This window comes from Symphalangus syndactylus, chromosome 3 (genome assembly GCF_028878055.3).
Source record: "Symphalangus syndactylus isolate Jambi chromosome 3, NHGRI_mSymSyn1-v2.1_pri, whole genome shotgun sequence".
Classification (NCBI taxonomy): Eukaryota; Metazoa; Chordata; class Mammalia; order Primates; family Hylobatidae; genus Symphalangus; species Symphalangus syndactylus.
The window spans coordinates 84,068,564-84,087,858 of NC_072425.2; positions in this window are offsets into that span (position 1 = coordinate 84,068,564).

Sequence of the window (19,295 nt, forward strand, 5' to 3'; positions counted from 1 at the left end):
GTCAAAAACAGGTACAAAAGGCAACAATATGAACAAAATGCAACAAAAACTGAAGACATTAGAAATGGAGCTACAGAAGATCCAGATAAGGATGTTATCAGACATAAGCAAAAACAAAACAAAAATCTCCTATATTTAATATTTTCAGTTAAGATAGAAGATAAAGAATTTCAATAAACAATAGTAACTATTAACTACCAATATGTAAATTAGAGAAACAAAACATGTAATAACTGAATTTAGGAATTTTATTGATGGTTTTAACAGCAGATTATACAAAGCTGAGGTAATAATTAGTGAATTGGAGTATAAAATATAAAAAATAGACATAAACCTACAAAATAAAAAGTGAAATACATAGGCATGTGTCTTCATAGTAGAATGTTTATTGCAGCACTATTCACAATAGCAAAGACTTGAAACCAACCCAAATGACCATCAATGATAGGCTGGATAAAGAAACTGTGGCACATATATACCAGGGAATACTATGCAACCATAAAAAAGGATGAGTTCATGTGTTTTGCAGGGTCATGGATGAAGCTGGAAACCATCATTCTCAGCAAACTAGCATAGGAACAGAAAACCAAACACAACAGGTTCTCCCTTATAAGTGAGAGTTGAACAATAAGAACACACGGACACAGGGAGGGGAACATCACACACTGGGGCCTGTCGGGAGGTGGGGGGCTAGGGGAGGGATAGCATTAGGAGAAATACCTAATGTAGATGACGGGTTGATGGGTGCAGCAAACTACCATGGCACATGTACATCTATGTAACTAACCTGCACATTCTGCACATGTATCCCAGAAGTTAAAGTACATATATTAAAAAAAAAGTGAAATATGTACATTATCAGAGGAAACAACAGAAAATCTATGCAATTGTCGAAAGCAGACAAAACATTAAAAACATATTCAAATATATTCTTCAGGATAAAGAAAAAGGCATTTGGAGTTTCAGAAAATAAGTAAATAAAGGACAAATACGTGAATAAATCTGAATCTAAACAATATAACTGTAAAACAACAATGATAATTTTGTTATGAAAATAGACTGTATAAAACAGTGATGTTATGAATATAGAATGTCTAAATGTTTCAACTGTTTAAAAAACCATATGGCATACATAATGACTCTATAAATAGCAATACTTATATTGATAAGACGACACTATAAAAGTCACAAAAAGGGAAAGTGGATTTAATTGTCCTAAGGATTATGAATTGTGTGGAAAATGATTAAAGTTCTAATTAATATTAGACATCAAGATGTAAGGGATCCATGACAAAATTTATAGAAAATTTACTAAAATAAAAGTTGATAATGTATAACTATTAAGCTAATAGATGGTAATAAACTGAATAAAAAATAACACCAAGTCAAGAAAAGAAAAAAAATGTAACAGAACAGGCAAGACAAACAGAAAGCAAGAAATAATATGACAGGTTAAAAACAAATACACAAACATATCCCAGGAGACTTTCCTCTTTTCTGTCCCCATGTACAGGAATGCAGGGCATGCTGAAGTCTGAATCTCAGCAGAAAGAGGTAGAGAAGCCATAGAAGAAATCAGGCTCCTAAACTGACCATGAAGAAGCAGTTGCCTGATACTGGGGAATGGAAAATAATTTATATACAGTATATCCATTTGGTGCAGGTCTTCTGGTCCTTTTAGAAGGCTAACAGCAGGGCAGGAAGACCAGTACAACAGCTCCATGCTCTTAGATTCCATAAATGCTAAAAGGAAGCTTGCAATCCTGTCCTCAAATTATTCCAAGATGATACCAAATTGAATCTAAATAAAGCAACAGAAATGTCCAGATCAGTGGAACGAAAGATGAAGTTGACTCGAATCACCTATTCCCAATACACCACGGGCCTGAAAGAAGACAAGTATTTTTTGGGGGGGAGAAAAAACATTATTTATTTCAGTCAATGTTTTCGTCATGCAATATCTGCCATTCAGTCACAAAGTAAGAGATGTGAAGAAGTGAGAAACTAGAACTCACTAACAAGAGAGGTACCAGAAAACAAACAAACTCATAAATGGCTCAGATGTTTGAAGGGTCAATGAGGGAATTTAAGTCTAATACATAGGTTAGATGAACTTGGGGGAAAGGCAGATAATATGGGTTAAGAGTTGGAAATTTTCAATCTAGAGATGGAAATTTTTTAATGGAAACATGAGAAATAAAAAATGAGATAACATAAATGAAAAATTAATCATTGACTTAGCAGACTGGACTCATAACCAAAAGAAATTATGAGCCAACAGCAGTTATTCAAACTAAAACACAAATTAGAAAAAAAAAATGAAGAAAGGGAAATGGAATACAGGGTCTGTGAAATATCAAACACTTAATAATAGGTGTAATTAGAGTTCCAAAAGGAGAAGAGAGAGAATAAAGCAGAAGAAATCGTTGAAGATATAATAGTCATAGATATTTCTAAAGCAAAGAAAGACATCAACCCACAGGTCTACAAAGCTTAGCAATAACTTTGCATGCTTATACTATAAAACTTCATCATGAATTTTTTACTTTTTATTATGATATTAATTAGTACTTTCATACTTCCCATATAATTTATGAACTTACCTCACTTATATCTAGTTACTCATCCTGATGCATGTAGTATTTTTAATAACATAATTATTGTTATTGTTTTATATTGACTATTCATAACATAATTGCATAGTTATATTTTATATAGTCATATTTTATAGTCAATATTCATAAGATTATTTTATAAAATCAATAATCATAACAATGTTATCTTATGGATTTAATATTAAATTTAGATCTTCCCACATATATGCCTTTTTCTTATTATTCATTTCTTCCTGAAATTTTTTTTTTTTTTTTTGAGACGGAGTCTCGCTCTGTCACCCAGGCTGGAGTGCAGTGGCGCGATCTCGGCTCACTGCAAGCTCCGCCTCCAGGGTTCACGCCATTCTCCTGCCTCATCCTCTCCGAGTAGCTGGGACTACAGGCGCCCGCCACCACGCCCAGCTAATTTTTTTTTTTTTTTTGTATTTTTAGTAGAGACGGGGTTTCACCGTGGTCTCGATCTCCTGACCTCATGATCCGCCCACCTCGGCCTCCCAAAGTGCTGGGATTACAAGCGTGAGCCACCGTGCCCGGCCTTCCTTCCTGAAATTCTGAATAATTAGAATAAAGTTTCTTCATTCTGGAAAGTAGCTTTTGTACTCCTTTCAATGTTGATCTGCTTTTGATAATCTTACAGATTTTTTTTGTTTGCTTGTTTTCCAATAATATTTTTATTTTTAGAGTATGTTGCTCTCCATTATAGGTTGGCATATTGAAGATACTATTACAAGAAGTGACAATAGGATCTAGTAGTTAGTAATGTTTATTATTATTAACAACATTCATTGTACCTGAATTTGTTTTATCAGGAAATTTGGTGCGTTGGTTTCCCCCAAATCACTTCCTTACTGATTTATTTTAAGTTGTTTTCCTTTTTAAACATGTGCTTTGTTTTTATTGTGGTCAACAACACATAGTATAAAACTTACCATCTTGATTTTTCAGAATCAAGATGGCCAACTGCGCACAGCTAGGAAGCACTGCTCCCACTGAGAGAGACCATAGAATAAATCGACTTACTATAAACAGAACTTGGAGGGAAAACACAGAGAGGTGACACAGACATCCAGGATAAAGAGGGAAAGCTAGGAACTTTGCACAGGGTTGCCGAATGACAAGGCTTATTCCGGCCACTGAAGGGCTCCCAGGGAAGGGGTGAGTGAAAGGGTGGTGGGGCAGACCACTCTAGTGGCAGACCTCTTGGATCCTAGCTACAAAAGATCCCATGAGCCTCATACACAGTTGAAATAGCAGGCATATCTGCTCTGACAATAGGCAGACAGAGCTCCAACCTGTATGGATCCCGTGGGGTTTTGCATGCAGGACAGCTGCCGTGGAATGCTGCCATAGGTGCCTATTCCCCAAGGCTCCTCATCTTCCTCCGAGTTGCTCTAACCCAAACTGACCACAAAACCAAGAGAGAGCAGGGTTGACTTTCAAAAAGAACTGGGGCATATCTGTTCTGCAGGCCCTCCTGCTGGCTAGCCTCTCCCAGGGTCCCTTCCTGGCCACTCCTGCAGGAATGTGTACAGACTGTAGCCTCTGTTGTCCAGCCTTGGTGCTTTCTGGGAGCCCCACCTAAGTACTTCCCGGTGGCCTGGGAACACATCCAATCCCCAGTGCAACTGGTGCACAACCCCAAGGAGCTGGAGGATGAAGCTACTGGTGGGTCCCAATGCCCCAGGGCAGCAACTTGCAGTTCAGGAGTGCTGAGCAGGGATCTGTGGCTAGCAGTTGATCAGGGGAGGAGCCCCAACTCTCAGAACACTGAGAGGGGTGACACAGGTGGACTTATGGGCCAGTGCAGGAGCTAGTGAGCTTGTGGACCTTCCTGTACAGGGCTGGTCTAGGAAGAGTGTGGCCTGTATGCCAGCCGCAGCCTCTGCCAGAGGGAGCTCCATGGCCCAAAACCCATAACAAAATGTGGGTGTAGTGCCAGTGATCAGGGGTGGCTCCCCAAGGCCCATGAGGGGACCTAGTGAGGGAATTATCTCTCTCTCCTTTATCACCACAGAGCACTGCTGCAAATGTGCTAAAATACAAAAGAGCTATGTGGCTGAGTAAGGGCCCATCTGCTAGCCATTACTCTAAGTCACCATCTAACAGTTTATCTCCTGGCTCACAGTCCAAATTATAACACAAAAGTATTTTGCCAATATACATCACCTGTGAAACCCACGACAAGAATATAGCCACAAACAAAGATCCTGTACAAAGTCATGACCCTCCCAAAACACCCAGAAATAAAAGCCAATTGACTGTACTCAATTTACACCACAGTTAAAGGAACACTAAACCTCTCATATCAGAAAATCAGCACAAGAAATCTAGAAATTCAAAAAGTCAGACTGTTCCCTTACCTTCAAACAAGCACACTAGCTCCCCAACAATGGTTTCAAACCAGGCTGAAATGGTTAAAATTACAGAGAGAGAATTTAGAATCTGAATGGCAAGGAAGCTCATTGAGATTCAGAAGAATGTTGAAACCCAATACAAGGAATCCAGTAAAATAATTCAAGATCTGAAAGATAAAATAGCCATTTTAAGAAAGAACAGAATAATTTCTGGAATGGAAAAATTCACTATAAGAATTTTATTTTAGTGAAATTGGATGTATTAATAGCAGAATAGACCATCCTGAGGAAAGAACATCCAAGCTCAAAGACCAGTTTTTTGGGTCAATTTAGTGAGACAAAAATGTTAAAAAGAATTTAAAAAAATAAACAAAACATCCAAAAATATGGGATTATGTAAAGAGAATAAACCTATGACTCATTGGCATTCTTGAGAAAGACAGAGAGTAAGCAACTAAGAAAATATATTTGAGGATATAGTCCATGAAGATTTTCCCAACATCACTAAAGAGGTTGACATGCAAATTCAACAAATACAGAAAACCACTGTGAGATGATACCATACCAGGTGACCGTCTGTAAGGCACATAGTCATCAGCTACACATAGGTCAATGCAAAGAAAAAAATCTAAAGGCAGCTAGAGTGAAAGGGTAGGTCACTTACAAAGGGAACCCTATCAGGCTAACAGTGGACCGCCTAACAGAAACTATACAAGCCAGAAAACATTGAAGGCCCATTTTCAGCAACCTTCAAGAAAATATATTCCACCCAAGAATTTGTATCCCACCAAACTAAGCTTCATAAGTGAAGGAGAGATCAAATTATTTTCGAACAATCAAATGCTAAGGGAATTCCTTACCACTAGACCAGCCTTAAAAGAGGCCTTAAACATGGACATAAAACAACAATAACTTGTACCACAAAAACACACATAAACACATAGTCCACAGACACTGTGAAGCAACTACACAATCAAGTCTGCAAAACAACCAGCTAACAAGATGATGACAGGTTCAAAATGTCACATATCAATACTAACCCTGAATGTAAACAGTATAAAAGCCCCACCTAAAAGGCATAGAGTGTCATGTTGGATAAAAAATAAGAGCCAACTGTCTGCCATCTTTAAAAGACCCATCTCACATGTACTGACACCCACACACACGAAGAGAAAGGATCTATCATGCAAATGGAAAACAGAAAAGAGCAGGAGTTGCAGTTGCCATGAGATAAAAGAGGTTTTAAACCAAAAACAATCAAGAAAGATAAGAAGGGCATTACATAGTAATAAAGGGTTCAATTCAGCAAGAATACTTACCTATCCTGATATTATATGCACCCAACCTTGGAGCACCCAGATTCATAAATCAAGTTCTTGACCTTCAAAAAACTTAGACACCTACTATCACATTTGAGATTAGGTTAAGAAAAACAAAAACAACTTAGACAGCTACACAATAATTGTGGGAGACTTCAAAACCCCACTGACAGCTTTAGACAGATTATCAAGGCAAAAAACTAATGAAGAAATTCTGGACTTAAACTCAACACTTGATCAATCTGACCTAGCAGACATCTACAGAATATTCAACCCAATAACCACAAAATAAACATTCTTCTCATCTGCACAAGGAATATATTCTAATATCAACCACATGACATGCTCAGTTATAAAGGAAGTCTCAATAAATTCAAAAAAGGTGAAATCATACCAGGCACATTCTTGCACCACAGTGCAAAAAAAAAAAAAAGAGTAGAAATCAATACATCTTTCCAAACAATGCAAATACATGGAAATCAAATAAACTGCTCCTGAATAACTCTTGGGTGAACAAGAAAATTAAGGCAGAAATAAAAAAATTGAAATTAATGAAAATATAGACACAACTCTCCAAAATGTTTGGGATGCAGCTAAAGAAATATTAGGTAAAAATTTATAGCTCTCAACATCTTCATCAAGAAGTTATAGGCCAGGCGCGGTGGCTCACTCCTGTAATCCCAGCACTTTGGGAGGCTGAGGTGGGTGGATCACGAGGTCAGGAAATCAGACCAACCTGGCTCACATGGTGAAACCCTGTCTCTACTAAAAATACAAAAAATTAGCCGGGCGCGGTGGCGGGCGCCTGTAGTCCCAGCTATTCGGGAGGCTGAGGCAGGAGAATGGCGTGAACCCCGGGGGGCAGAGCCTGCAGTGAGCCGAGATCGCGCCACTGCACTCCAGCCTGGGCGACAGCGAGATTGTCTCAAAAAAAAAAAAAAAAAAAAAAAAAAAGAAGTTATAAAGATTGCCAATTAACAATATAACATCACACCTAAAGAAATTAGAAACAAACAAACAAACCAATTCCAAAACTAAGAGAAGAAAAGAAATAACTAAAATCGGAGAAGATCTGACCAATATATTGACAAAAAAAATCTATTTCAAAGATCAATGAAACCAAGAGTTGGTTCTTCAAAAGAATAAACAAAGATTAATAACCAACTCATTAAAAAAAATGGAAGATCCAAATAACTACAATCAAACATGACAAAGATAACATTACAATTCTTCCTGCAGAAATACAAAAGATTCTCAGAGACAATTATGGTGACTTCTATGCACACAAGGAAGAAAATCTAGAGGAAATTGATACATTCCTGGAAACATGCAATCTTTCAACATTGATCTAGGATGAAAATGAAAATCTGAACAAAACAATAACCACTTCTAAAATTGAATCAGTAATTAAAAAAACCTAACATTGCAAAGAAGTCCTGGACCAGATGGATTCACAGCAGAATTCTACCAGACATACAAAGAAGAACTGGTACTAATTATACCGACATTTTTCCAAAAAATAGAGGTAAGGAGGCTACTCCTTAGCTAACTCTATGAGGCCAGCATCAGCCAGATACTACACCTGGTAGAGAAACAACAAGAAAAGAAAACAACAGGCCAATATTCCTGATGAACATCAACTCAAAAATCTTCAGCAACATGCTAGGGAATGAAATCCAGCAACACATCAAAAAGTTAATTCACCACAATCAAGTAGAGTTTATTCCTAGGATATGAGATTGGTTTGATATATGGAAATCAATAAATGTGATCAACCACATAAACAGAATTGAAAACAAAAAACATACGATGATCTTGATAAATACAAAAAAGCATTTGGTAGTATCCAACATCCCTTTATGATAAAAGAAAAAAAAACCCTCAACAGGCTAGGTATCAGAGGAACATACCTCAAAATAATAAGATCCATCTATGACAATCCCACAGCTAATATCATATTGAATGTGCAAAAGCTGGAACACTTTTCACCTGAGAACTTAAGAAAACAATAATGCCCACTCTTACCACTCCTATTCAATATAGTACTGGAAGTTCTAAGCAGAGCAATCAGGCAAAAGAAATAAACAAAAGGCATCCAAATAATAATTTTAAAAATAATTCAAACTATCTCTCTTTTCTGGCAATAGAATTCTATACCTAGAAAACCCTAAAGACTCTGCCAAATGGTTCCTAGAACTGATAAATGACTTCTGGAAAGTTTCGGGATACAAAATCAATATGCAAAAATCAGTAGCATTTCTACACATCAATAACATTCTACTTGAGAACCAAATTGAGAACACAATCCCATTTACAACAGTCACAAAAAATATGAAATACCTTAGAATACAGCTAACCAAGGAGGTGAAAGATCTCTACAAAGAGAACTATAAAACACTACTAAAAAAATGAGAGAAGACACAAATAAATGGAAAAACATCACATGCTCATGGTTTGGAAGAATCATTATTTTTAAAATGACCATACTGCCCAAAGCAATCTATAGATTCAATACTATTTCTATAAAATTACCAACATCCTTTTTCACAAAATTAAAAAAAATGCTAAAATTTATGTGGAACCAGAAAAGAGCCTGAATAACCAAAGCAGTCCTAAGCAAAAAGAGCAAAACCAGAGGCATTACGTTACCTGACTTCAATCTATACTATAAGGCTAGCATAACCAAAATAGCACAGTATTGGAAAAAAAAAAAAAAGACATAGATCAGTAGAACAGGTTAGAGAGCCCAGAAATTAAGCCACACACTTACAACCATCTGATCTTTGACAAAGCTGACAAAAACAAGCCATAGGGAAAAGCCACCTTTAGTCAATAAATGGTGCTGGGATAGCTGGCTAGCCACATGCAGAAGAAAGAAACAGGACCCCTACCTTTCACTTACAAAAAAAAAACTTAAGGTGGATTAAACAATTAATTGTAAGACCTCAAACTATGAAAATATTAGAAGAAAACCTAGGAAATATCCTTCTCAATTTCGACTTAGTAAAGAATTTATGGCTGAGTCCCTAAAAGCAATTCCAATAAAAACAAAACTTGACAGGTGGGAACTAATTAAACTAAAGGGCTTCTGCAAAGCAAAATAACAACCAGCAGAGTAAACAGACAACCTCCAGTACAGGAGGAAATATTCACAAACTATGCATCCAATGAAGGTCTAGTATCCAGAAACTATAAGGAACTTAAATCAACAAGAAAAAAAAAAACCCTTTAAAAAATGGGCAAAGGACATGAACAGACACTTTTCAAAAGAAAACATACAAGCATCCAGCAAGCACATTAAAAAATGGTCAATGTCAGTAATCATTAGAGAAATAAAAATTAAAACCACAATGAATTACCATCTCACACCAGTCGGAATGGCTATTTGTAAAAAGTTAAAAAATAGCAGCACTACTCACAATAGCAAAGACATGGAATCAACCTAGGTTCCCATCAATGGTGGATTAAATAAAGAAAACATGGTACATATACACCTTGGAATACTATATAGCCATAATAAAGAACAAAAAAATGTCCTTTGCAGTAACGTGGATGCAGTTGGAGACCATTATCCTAAGTGAATTATCATGGAGACAGAACACCAAATGCCACATGTTGTCACTTTTAGGTGAGAACTAAACACATGTACATAAAGAAAGGAACAATAGACACCTGGTACTCATAGAAGATGGAGGGAGTCATGGACTGAAAAACTCTCTACCTGGTACTATGCTCACTAGCTGGATGACAGAATCACAAAATAAATCATATTCCAAACCTCAGCATCTTGAAACATACCCATGCAACAAATATTCAATTGTATGCCCTGAATTTAAAATAAAATAATAATTTTTAAAACTAACTTAATTTAAAATTAACTTTTAATTTTTAAAACTTACAATCTTAACCATTTTAAAGATGCATAATATTAGTAACTGTGCACATTTTTGTGCAGATCTCTAGAACTTTATTTTGCAAAACTAAAACTCTGCACCCACTGTTTTGTTTTTTTTTGCCTTCTCCTTGTCCATGGTAATAATCATTCTACTTTCAATTTCTAAGAATCTGACTACTTTAGATACTTCGAGAAGGGGAATCCTGTAGTTGTGTTATTGTGACTAGTTTATTCCACCTAGCATATTCTACAACACAAAGTTCATGCTGGCTGTAGGACATGATAAGATTTTCTTCATTTTAACCCTGAATAATCGTTTATTCTATGTATATGCATTTCCTTTTTCCATCCATCTGCTGATGGACATTAAGGTTTCTTTTACATCTTGACTATTGTGAATCATATTATAATAAGCATGAGTGAGCAAATATCTCTTCAATATCCTGTTTTCAACACTTTTGAATATATATCCAGAAGTAAGATTACTGGATACAGTAACTCTATTTTCTGAGGCATCCTCAAAGTGTTTTTTTATAGTGGCTCCACCAATTTATATTACCACCCAAAATATACAACTGTTCCAGTTATTCCACGTCCTCTCAACACTTGCTAATTTCTGTTTACCTGATTATGGCCACACTAACAGATGTGAGGTGATACTTGTGGTTTTGATTTGCATTTTCCTGATGATTAGTGATGTTGAGCATATTTCCATATTCTTGTTTGTGTGTGATTTCTCTGATTTCTTAAGTGACTTTCTAATGCATTTATATATTTACGCATCCATAAAACAACCTCAGATATTTGTCCAAATTATTAGCTGCCTCTTCAATTGTGTGTGTGTGTGTGTGTGTGCGACTAGACATTTTTAGGAGCTGAATCTTTCTCTTTAGTGCCCTCTGGTGAATTTTTTTTTTAAGTTAATCTTTAGTTGCCACCACCAAGTCACACATAGTAACAAATCTACAGAACTAATTGCTTTATTTTCATAGGCATAACCAAGTATGTAAATTTTTTAGCACCATCTCTGAATCATTTCTCTCTCATGTTCAGCTCTGCCATGAGGTGTGAAATTATGCCTATTTCCACTTCTGTAAGGCAATAGATCATGATGGTTCCTGTTTATCAGCCTCCCTGGATTCCTGTGAAAGAGTTATCACAATGATATGTTTTTTTAAGGTTTTGTGTAAACCCTATAGTAATTTACCCATGAAGTAACAGTCTAAGGCAGTAAGTCTTTGTTCTTTCAAAAACCAGTAATCTCTTGTTGGTCTTTTGAAGACAACTTCACCAGAACAATTTGTTCTAGTAATAACACAATAATTTTCAAATCCGTTTGCCAGGTAGTGGCAGTATTAATATACCACACGTCTTTTTGTGGCAAGGGTTTCTAATTTCTTTCCATTACCTAAAGTTATTTTTTCCCTTTTATTTCCTATTACTTTTTAAAAGTTGTACAGAATAGTTATTAAGACAACTTCTCTTAATTTTCATGGATTATAGCCTTGTAACTGCAGTTATCTCAAAGCACTGTGCTTTGAAATGAAAGTGCACATGATATTTACTTGGGAATAAGCTCATCTTGAAGCTATAGTCTATGTGACTTAATGGGAAAAGAATCTGTAAAATATGATGCAACCTTGGAATTACACCCAGAAACTGCCATGTGTTAACTGTGTGATTCAGAGAAAATTAATTTCCTGATTTATAAAATGAGGATATTCCTGTCTTAGCAGTTTACTGTAATTGACTAAGATAACACATCAAATTCTGGATATGTACAGTACTTCACAGTAACAATTATTAGGCTGACTCAGGCTATCTTTCTGGTTCTGTCTCTCGTTACTGTATCCTCAGATCCAAGTCAATCTCTGTGAGGCTGTTTCTCGAGTATGGAAAATAAGGGACACTTGGCCATTCAATCCCACTCAGTTGATACATAAATCAAATTATATAAAAATACATGAAATTAGTTTATAAACTTAGATGATCATGATGATAATGATAAAGAAACAATATTTCCAGAATAATTGCCGGTCGGCAATTCTGTGTTTATTTGAATGAAGCTGTTATATAGTTATATTATAATTAGCATTAGCAGAATGATTTCAAGTGGAAATTACCACAATACTTATTTTTATATTATTGATAAAGGCCAATATAATAGTAGCTAAGAGTTTATTTAATCAGAGAAAAATACTCTGAAGCAAATGTCTCTTTAATCAACTGGTAATTTCAAAGTTAAATTATAGCATAATTAAGAAGCTATATAATAAAAGTGTATAATAAAATTATTGTTAGTAAAGATTAAGTACAAACTAGATGGAATTTGTAAAATCTCACATTTTTTAGAATAATCTGAATAATGTCATGTACATAAATGTCTCACTTCAACCTGATAGATCCAGAATAAAATTTATTAATATGACTTTCTCACATGCCTCAAGTTAAATGTTTATAAGAACGTGCTTTAAAATATGCGGAAACATAAAATTATAAGTCCCTTGTTTCATAATTATTTGTTATAAATTATAATTAAATAGACGTACAACTGCCAGTAGTTATCAGTTATAAAACTGAAAAAGAATAGCAAATAAATGATCTAATTTCTTTAGGAGATATGTCTTGAGTACAATTTACATCCTCTTAGGCAAAGAACAAAAGAAAAACATACATACACATTAGCCAATATTTATATGCTATTTCTTTATGTCAAAAACTTTAAATTTATTTTTATCTAAAGCATTTTTCTGAGGATTAAGAGCTTTCTTGTAATATTGAAAATTTTTTGTTAAAAGTTGAGAATACAGTAAATTTATTGGGGGATGCACGTTGCTTAAAATATTAGAAAACTAATTGTCTGAAGGTACATGTTAAAATAAGTATTGCCTGAAACTTTTGGCCTGGTAATGCAATCTACACCGTTGATAAATTAGACTAACAGTATGTAATGATATTAGTAAGTTTAAGGGTATTTACCAAAGCCATGTTTTTAACAGTAAACATAAAATAAAAAGAACACTATTTGTATATTGACTGTAGGAAAATCATTCATTAATTTAACAGAATAAAACACATTTAGATGATGGCACATCTTTAAAGTACAGAAAAAGCAAATATATACACATGATATAATACAGATGTGGATAGATATACACACATAGTATATAAATATTACATATATACATTTTTGTTTAAAATGTTATGAAAAGGTACACAATAAATCTTTACTTGTCATTAGTTTAAGGAAATGACACTGTAGGGACTAAAGAAAATTACTGCATTTTCTTTAGAAACTCTTAATTAGGCTATAATAGAAGTTTGGAAATTGTGTTTACTTATAAAATTAACCATATCAAATACAATTAAATACCAATAACAACTTGCTAGCACCCACTACATAGAAAGTATTATTCTAATTTCTATATGAGTTAGAGATTTAAAACAAAATGATATAAACCCACACACTTCTATTAAGATTCTGTAAAAAAAAAAAAAAAAGACAGTATTATTTTTAAAACTTGCACAAATTTTTGAAAAGCCCAGGACATCTCTACATGCTAACAATGAAGACTGAGATTCACTTGAAGTGGTAAGAAATTTAATGCTACACCTACCATGAAGGATTCCCAAATACAAAGAATTGAGTGTCTTCTCATGGATGATCCTAAGGTGTGTGTTGCCTCAGAAGGTATTTTCTATGGTGTGCCTTCAGAATGAGTAATTTGATTAAAGTATATTACAAAATTTAGGTGCTCATGTGAGGCACAGCGTTATATCAATGAAGATTTAGAAGAGGGGGTAGAAAAGACATAATTATGAATTTATTTTCCAGGTAGTGCATGTGAAGGTTCTTAGTCCTATGTCCACCTAATATTCACACGAATGAAAGTCACCCAAAATTAGCATGACACACCAGTCTAGAGGTCCAGCATAACACAATATTTCACAATCTTACATTAGAAATACAATGCTAGCCAACAGATGCCATCTATTCATTATGCTGCACTCCTGGATCTGGGGCCTGGGGCATGGAAATATAAAGGGAGAAGATATATATACATATATATATATACACACATATTTTCCATGTGTGGAAAATAAACCATGAAGTGGTACTACACTTGTATTTGGCTTTCTGGATAAAGAAAATAGAGAGGAGAGAGAGGATATTAAAAAGAACATGTCTCCAAATATTATGGAATTGATTGAAAACATGAAACCTGATTTTTAAAAAAAACCACAAGTAAAATAAATTAGGGGAAAAAAACTATCTACAGAGATAGATCACAGTGAAATTGTGGAAGAACATAAAGAGAGTCTTACACGCAGCCACACAGAAAATAAAGAAAAATAAACAAACCTATTAAAGAAGAAAGTGGAAAACTAGTGATGTAAACTAATGGTTTTAATCTATAACAGCAATGATAATAAGTAATTTGGGTGGTAAATATAAATATAGAAGGAGAATACTGGGAAAATATAGGATGATGAAAATGCAGACTCAATTTCAAATATTCTAACTTCTAATATCTTTTGTAAGAAATTAGAAATAAGCATACATTTTAATATTTTTAAAACTTGTTAACAATTATGAGAAACTATTAAAAGATTTGAAATAGACTAAGAAGCTGTCAAATACCACAGAGGAAGAAAGCAATATAATTTTTTTAAATTCCAAAGAATTGGAAGAGAGAGAGAAAAAAAAAACTTTCTAATTACGTATTTAAAATGTTTTAAAGTGTTTCTTGTTTATGAAAACTCCTATCATAAGACATTTAACTATTGAAGATGTGGCATCCCTTCTTATGACATCATTGTTTTCTTAATGTTAACAGATCTTAGTAACAGATTGTAAAACAGGCTGCTGTTTGACTCCCTAATATCTCACTGTCTTTACTCACAAACAATGCTAAAAGCCTAAATTTTTCTAGAAATTGATAGAAATGGGTGGCTGAGGAGGTATCAGTAAAAGCCATTGAGTGACGAATCTTCCAGGAAAGCTTTACAAAGCAGGCTTACTGTGTTAGTAAGTCTACACATGCATCTGGGCCTTTGGAGGGACTATCTTTCCTTCTTTGGAACCTACAGACTATAGCAGAGCTCCAGCAGCAATGCTACGAAAACAAGACCATCTTCTGAATGGAAGCCATAGGATTAGGATGATAGAACTGACCGCCAGAAGGAATCAGACCAACCAGCCTTGGATTGCTTCCCCCAGATTTTATATTTTGTGAAAAACAAACAAAACTCTACCTTGTTTAAGTCACCTTCATTTTGTGTCCCTGTTAATATTGGTAAATGCAATCTTAATGCATACATGTAGGTACTAGTTGAGCTTTTTGTGTTTTATCAGTGATTTTTATACTACATTGAATGCTTATATTTATATCTTTAACATTAAGTTTAAAATTTTATACACTTTCTATTTAAATTTTTATTATTTTAAGTGACATAGCCCTTAATGTGTCAGATGAATTTTAATAATATGCTCCCTAATTATCCAAGCACATTTCAATGTCAACTTTTATTACATCAACCAAATATCAAGTTGATATCAACCAAAATAGGCTGTGTTTTCTGCAGAGAATTTTAACAGCATAAATATGGACTTATTTCTGATATATAATCTTTCTATGATAATGTTTAGTAAAACCCATGATCACTGATGTAATGTTTTTTCCTGATTATGCATTTATTTACATTTCACCAGGAGCTATATCTTCCATTTCCCAGAGAAGTTAATATTTGCTTTATTCTTGTGATAACAGTAATGATTATCATGATCTTAATTAGCGCTATAAGCTGATAGCTAACTAACTTGCTCATTTATATATAAATTAACTATCACAAATCTTAGCTATATCAATCATAATTTGGAGTATTTTTTGCTGTCTGCCTGCCTTCCTTCTTTCCTTGTCTTTTAATGATGTAAAATATAATAAATATATTGATATGTACAAGGGATTTATTATAGTGGCTATTTATTGTACTGAACCAATAAAACTATTCATATAAATGACTCATTTTACACTAGCATTATGTATAATGTAGCCTTTTGGTGTGTTACAAAGAAGAGTTTTTTTAGTGATACACTGAGGCAGAATTCTTTGAAACTTTTAAAATGACACACATTAAAACTAGTATAACAAGCTTAAAAAAAAAAAAGTCTACCTCCAGCTTCAACTGAGAAAGAGTATCAACCACTCATGAACATTTGAAACATCCCAAAAGTGTCCTAAAATAAGTTTCATTAATGGATGGATTAATGAGAAAAAAATAATTAACCTATCTATGCTGATATGCATAAAACAGCCCAACATTATGAAAAAATAATATCCTCCTGGACTGTCCACATCACCTGAATATGAAACATGGAAACTGGATAGTCTCTGTAACAAGAATGCTGAGTATTTAAACATCGCACACAGTGTATTGTTTGCCTATTATTATTTCTCTTATTATTTGACTAATAGGCATTTTCTAAAAAACAAGAAAGGCTATAGTAGAGCAAAGAAGGGTAGTATCCCTAGAACTAGTAGTGTTCTATGTGTATTTGTGAGGAAGCCTTTAATATTAAGTAAAAAAAAAAAAAAAACTAAGCATAAGATAGACTTGTCAAGTATCATTTGTTGGAAGCTATTGCCAAGAGCTAAACCCTACTAGATATATGTAGTTGAAAAAATAGAACTGCAATGCAGACACTATTCATTCAGGTCCCAAAGACTCTTGAAAGCAGAAATCAAGCCATCAGGAACAACTTTCTCAAACTCTCCCCATTGTTTGTTTAATTTTCATTTATTTTTATTTTTTTAAGACAGTCTCACTCCATTGCCCAGGTTGGAGTGCAGTGGCACGATCTGAGCTCACTGCAGCCTCGACCTCCTGGGCTCAAGTGATCCTCCCGCTTTGGCCCTTCAAGACGCTGGGACTACAGGTGCATGCCACCATGCCTGGCTAATTTTTGTATTTTTTGTAGAGAGGGGATCTCCCTATGTTGCCCAGGCTGGTCTCGAACTCCTGAGCTCAAGTGATTTCCCCACCTCAGCATCCCAAAGCGTTACAGGCGTGAGCCACCATGCCTGGCCCATCTCCACACTGTCTAACCTAGAATGTGAATGTTTTCTCTCACTGCAGAACAATTTCTATCTTGTGGCTGAAAACATTCCTGTCTCAATGAATATTATTTGTTGGCTTACTCTGGACACTGCCATGTTCTGGGCTTTTGGAACTCAATAAATCAACAAAACAGAAAAGTTTAAAGCTCTGATAGTTTACAGAGGAAGACAGAAAATGAACTGATACTGTCTGGTAATGATAAGGGTTTCTGAGAAAAAGAAAGGAAAAGGTAATAAGAAAGCGAGACTGGGGGCTGCTATTTCATAAAAGGCAGTATAGAAAAGATTTCTGAAGTAAGGTAATACTTGAGCAGATACCTAACGGAATGAGAACAACCCATGTGGGTTTTGTGGGAGGAGCCTCTCCCAGCCACAGAGAACAACAAGTGCAAGGACTCTACTGTAAAAGAGGTTTTGGGCAATTGAGTAAGAACTAGAAGTCAGTGTGACCATCCAGAGAGTGAGGGTAAAATTGAACCAGCTGAGGTCAGAGATCTAGCTAAGTAGAAGACCTTGTAGACCATTTAAGGACTTTGGATTCTATACCGAATCAGAAGGACATCCTTTAGATGATGCTAAAAACATGACCCAACTTTATTTAAAAAGGATCATTGTGGTTTCCTTACTGGGGAAGACTCTGCAGGAGAACAAGCCCAGTTTAGAAGTGGTTGCTGAAAAAGCAAATGGCAGCTTGGATCATGGAAATAGCAGTAGATATACAAAAAAAAAGTGGACAGATTCTAGATCTACACGTTCTTCTCTCGTAATAGTTATTATGCGTTAAAGTTTTTTGCTATAAGGGCTTTCAAATTATATCACTCTTTAGACAACTCTGTTTTTCTGGTATAATGGCTTTCTAGCTCACTAGTGTATACTACGTAAGTATGCCATAAAAAGTGGTATTTCAGCATTATGGCACCAGGCAAAGGTGCACTTACTAATTTACATGACACAATAATTTCTAATCCAAAAATATATTATGAAGAAAATTAGATTAACCTGAAAATGTTTTGCTTTACATTCATGTGCCTAAAAGAAAAATGTATGAGTAGAATCTTCCACAAGTCTTTAGCCCATCGTGTTGAAGGGCTTTTTCTCAAGTGTTTTGTACTGCACTCATATTAGCTTATATTTGGCTCTAAAAGTGTTTCATTTTTGTTTTGTTTTCTGTGTTATAACTTTTTATTTATTTTTTATTTGAGATGGAATTTCACTCTTGCTGCCCAGGCTGGAGTGCAATGGTGCAATCTTGGCTCACTGCAACCTCTGCCTCCCAGGTTCAAGAGATTCTTCTGCCTTGGCCTCCCAAGTAGCTGGGATTACAGTGCACACCACCACAGCTGGCTAATTTTGTATTTTTAGTAGAAACGGGGTTTCTCCATGTCGGTGAGTCTGGTCTCCAACTCCTGACCTGAGGTGATCCACCCACCCACTCCCTGCCCACCGGGCTTCCCGAAGTGTTGGGATTACAGGCGTGAGCCACTGCACCTGGTCCAACTTTTTATTTATTTTAAATTTGTATTTAAATACTGTTTGAGGGAAAGATGATCATTACCCCTAAAATATTACCCCCACCTCCCTTTAAAGAAGTTTCTTCACATCCTACCTACACTATCAACTGTCCAGTATAAACTGGTCACTACTTTCTTTGGAAAAAGCAATCAACCATATATAATGCACTTGATTGTATTCAAACACATTCATCTTCAGTTGCCGGGATCCAACCTATTGGCTTGACTGAACTTTGTCTCTGTAGCTTTTGTTTCTTCCACCTAGCCCTAACTCTTTTTAATTTATTTTCCTTTATCATTGTGAGGAAAAAATGATATCTCCCTAAGACTTTTCTTAGCATATTACCTACCAATGGTCATTCTCAGGTCAGGGAATATGCTGTAAATTCATAAACAAAAGTCCACAAAATTTATTTGGAAATTTAATGAACGTGCACTCAAAAAAAGCTTATAATGTGTTTCCTAGGTGTTCAGTGGTTGAAT